Below are 4928 nucleotides of genomic sequence, written 5' to 3'. Positions count from 1 at the left end.
ATTTCTCTCCAGGAATCATGAGGCCTGCCCTCGATGGAAGCAGATTCGAAATGAAGCCGGTGATGTTGCAGATGATTCAGAGTGCAGGACAATTCAGAGGAAGGCATGGAGAGGACTCGCACGCCCACCTCCGAAGCTTTATTGAAATCTACAATACTTTTGTGTTCCCAAACATCTCTGCCAAAGAATTTCGACTAACTTTGTTCCCATTTTCTCTCTGTGATCAGACTAGGAAATGGGCGTATTCTCTCGAACCGAGAGAGATCACTTCATGGGAACAGATTGTGGAGAAGTTTATGAAGAAATACTTTCCTCCTACTGAGAATGTCAGACGAAGGAAACTCATTACAAATTTTGAACAAAACATGGATGAATCGCTCAACGATGCCTGGGTGAGGTTTAAAAGGTTGTTCAGGGATTAACCATACAATGGTTTGCCAGACTGTCTTCAGATGGAGATTTTTTATCATGGTTTGAATCCAGTTTCGTAGACTGCTGCCAATGCAGCAGCCGCCGGTGGTCTGCTTGATAAAACGTATGACGAGGCAAAGAATATCTTGGATCACATCTCTAAGAACCACGAAAATTAGAGAGAGAGTGACCAAATATTGAGAATCAAAGACAATGACGCAAGTAATGGTGCTATTGCTTCACTACAAAATCAGATGACCGCAATGATGAACTTAATCCAGGGAATTGCGATCAGCAGTCCCACACCGTAAAATGGGAAAATCATCGTAATCAGTCAAAACACCGCAAGGTGTGCGACTTGCGGTGATGGGCACACGATGGAAGATTGCCCGCAAAATCCACAATCCGTTTACTTTGTAAAAAATAATCCCTTTTCAAATAACTACAACCCCGGGTGGAGAAACCACCCCAATTTTGCTTGGAAGAATCAGCAACAGAATTTCCAACCCGTGGCGCAGAAAGAAGGGCTACCAGGATTCTTTCCACGCAACAACGGTCAGACAAACAATCAAGCAAGTAGCTCACAACCACCGCAATCCTCTTCCTTGGAAAGCCTATTGAAGCAATACATAGAGAAAAACAAAACTGTGCTTTAAAGTCATGCTACGTCCATCTGCAATCTATAATTACAGATGGGCCAGATTGCAAGTGAGCTGAAGAGTAGACCACAAAGGGCTCTGCCGAGTTCAACAGAACTCCCACGCAACACAGGGGGATCAGGTAAAGAGCAATGTCAGGTTGTGACATTGCGAAGTGGGAAGACTGTGGAGGGAAAATAGAAGGAGCTTAGTCGGATAGCTCCCATTGTGGAAGAATCTGAAGTTGCAGTGACGCAAGAAGAAGAAAGAGAAAAAGAAGTAGTAGAACCAGAGGTTGCGTCGACCTCAAAGCCAACTGAGATGGGAACCGTGAAAGTGCAGTTACCCCCTTTTCCGCGGAGACTAAGGAAGAAAAAGAACAAAGAGGTACAGTACTAACGCTTTCTATCTATGTTAAAACAATTACATATTAATATTCCATTCAGTGAAGCGATTGAGGAAATGCCTGCCTACGCAAAGTTTTTGAAGGATATGGTAACCAAGAAGAGGGGAACTGGTAAGTTTGCCATGGTGGCATTAACACAAAGTTCAAAATCAATAATTCCACCAAAGATGAGTGATCCTGGGAGCTTTACCATTCCTTGCTCCATAGGAGGACTGTACATTGGGCAAGCTCTATGTGACCTGGGAGCCAACATAAATTTGATGCCTCCGTCAATCTTTAGGCAGCTGAATGTGGGGCAACTTGTGCCCACAACGGTGACTCTCCAACTGGCCGATAGATCTCTGGTGCATCCAAAGGGAAGGGTGAAGGATGTGCTGATAACCATTGAAAAATTTATCCTACCAGCCGACTTCATCATTTTGGACTACAAGGCCGACAAAGATGTGCCCATCATTCTGGGGCGACCATTTTTTATCAACAGGTCGTGCTTAGATTGATGTGCATAAAGGGGAAATCACTTTGAGTATCAATGGACAGAAGCTCAAGTTTAACATAATTCGTGCCATGAAATTTCCAGATGAAGAAGACCTGCATGACTCAGATGATGACCAAAATTCGATTGAAGAAGAAAAGTTTGATGAAGAGAATGAAGAAGAGGATGCCAGCGCATTCGTTGCTGCCTGTAATGCGATCATGACAAAAACCAGCAAGGAAGAAGAGATGATCGCAAATCAAGAAGAAGAGCCAACAGAAAAAGAAGAAAGAAAAACAACGGAACCATCCCTAGTAGAACCACCAACACTGGAATTAAAGACCCTACCGAATTATTTAAAGTACGTGTTTTTGGGGCAGAATGAGAAGCTGCCTATTATTATTTCCTCTGAGCTAAACGAAGACCAGGAAAATGTGTTGATGATCATTTTAAGGAAACATGTGCGAGCAATTGGCTGGACGCTCGCTGACATTAGAAGAATTAGGCCAGCGTACTGTATGCACCGCATTCGTCTTAAAGAGGACCATAAAGCAACGATCGAACATCAGCGCAGACTCAACCCTGCGATGAAAGAGGTCGTAAAAAAGGAGATCATTAAAGGTTAGATGCGCATCATCTATCCTATAGCAAATAGCACATGGGTCAACCCCGTGCAGTGTGTGCCGAAAAAGGGCAGCATGACGATAGTCCTGAATGAAAACAATGAATTAATACCGCAAAGAACCGTCACTAGGTGGCGCATTTGCATGGACTACCGCAAGCTGAACGTGGCCACAAAGAAAGATCATTTCCCTCTGCCATTCATTGATCAAATGCTAGACCATCTAGCTAGAAATGACTTTTATTGCTTTCTGGATGGTTATGTCGGGTACAACCAGATTATGATAGCTCCAAAAGACCAAAACAAGACCACATTCACCTACCCATATGGGACCTTTGCCTTTCCCCGCATGTCGTTTGGCCTCTGCAATGCACCAAGCACATTCCAAAGGTGCATGATGTCCATCTTTTCCATCTATCGAGCAATCATAGAGGTTTTCATCGTGTAGCAAACTCCAGCAGGTTCACAGGTGAACCGAGTCTTGAACCGCCAGGAGGTCTTCATCGTGTAGCAAACTCCAGCAAGTAGACAATCATTCAACGAACACTAGATTTAGAAGCATAAGTAAACGATCGCATAGACGATGATGAGGCTGCGAAGCCTGCCATCCATGCGATCGTGTAGCGCGATGTATGTAAACGATTTACCTTGAGTTACTAAGCAGATCGTTAGTTCAGTTACTAAGTGACAAGAGGCTTGCTTACCTAAACGATCGTCTAGCGTGCGTGTTTAAACCATACGCGAAAGTCTCATCGTCTACACGATGCGTGCAACCAGGTAAACGGTTTACCTTGCAATACTAACGCGATCGTTTAGTCAGTTACTAAGCGATGAAGCTGCTGACCTAAACGATCATCTAGCACGCGCGCATTAATGAATACTCAGCAATCGCATACCCGATCGTCAACCCGATGCGAACTCTCTTGATCGCATTCCCCATCGTTTAAACCGATGCATTCAAACCGCAATCGCGTACTCCTTCATCTTTACGATGCGATGGACAACGATCACGTAGAACTTCTTCTACACGATGCGATCAACCTTAGATTGCCTCCTTCCCCGAAGAGCCGCAACCTTTGCCCAGAACTTCGACGAACGACTCAAAACTTCAAACTGACTTTGAATACAGACTCGATAACGATTATTAATGCCCAAAAACGCAGGGGCCTTTACAAATAACAGCAAATGTAAAAGGATCTTAAACAAACCGAGGCTAATCATCCTGAAAACATCCATTAATCCGGCATATCCACAACAGATTTAACAATTAAAACAGCGTAGAAATGCACCCACCATGAATGTATATGTCATTTCGTTGCAATAGATGAAATCAGAGTATCAGAACCTGGCTCTGATACCAATTGAAGGATATCATACCGAGAGTTCCATGAGCATGTTCAGATCGATCCAATCTCACCATGACCGAAATATAACATTATACATTCAACACGTATGGTTATGCAAATAAACTCTGATTAATGGCATGCTACGAACAATAAAATAACAAAGAGACAGAGTTCCATACCAGTTGAAGACAATCTTCACACTCCAGAACTCCAATGCAGCGGAACCCTCCAAGTGTTTTACCAACGCTTGATGGAAAACGTCGACTGCAACAGCACGAACAAAGTGAACTCATGACCGCAACGGAGACGACACCACCACTAATGAGCCTCAGGTATTCTCGGAGTGAAAACCCAAAGGGTGGGCTTTGGTGAATTTGGTAGAGGACGGAAGAAATACAAATCGTGTAGGCGATAAGCAAAGGGGAGAGAAAACAATGCTATCGCATAGCAGAAGTGCTTATTGTCTAGAGGAGCTACATGATCGTGTAGATTTTATTGAACGATCGTTTAGGAAAAGGTATACAATCGTTTAGTTAAATCAGCACACTATACGATCGTTTAGAAAAGTTATCCGATCGTGTAGGCGAGAATGTGCGATCGTTTAGTGCGAGATGGACAATCGTTTAGACGGAGAAGTGACTATCGTATAGGCTCTCGAGCGATCTTTTTCTTTCACTAACGTGTGCTTCACGAAATCTTTTGGGTTGTTACATTTTTCATTTTAACCCATCGGTTATCATAACCAACGTTGCCCACTAACCCACGTTCAAATGTGGAAAAAGGATTAATTATCATATAAATAATCAATTAGTTAATTAATTAATATAATCATATTATACTTATTTCCTATAGTTTAATATCACATATCTACTATAGTATTTTCTTCTCTACTTGATATAAATCATATTTATATCTAATTTCCTCCATAATAATGTATCTCATACATTTGTCAATTATATCATATATAATTAACCAGACCAATTATATCATATATAATCGAACTTCCTCTTGTCAATTTGAACATTTCAAATTA

Source organism: Benincasa hispida, chromosome 3 (assembly GCF_009727055.1).
Source record: "Benincasa hispida cultivar B227 chromosome 3, ASM972705v1, whole genome shotgun sequence".
Lineage (NCBI taxonomy): Eukaryota > Viridiplantae > Streptophyta > Magnoliopsida > Cucurbitales > Cucurbitaceae > Benincasa > Benincasa hispida.
This window is presented reverse-complemented; position numbering follows the sequence as displayed.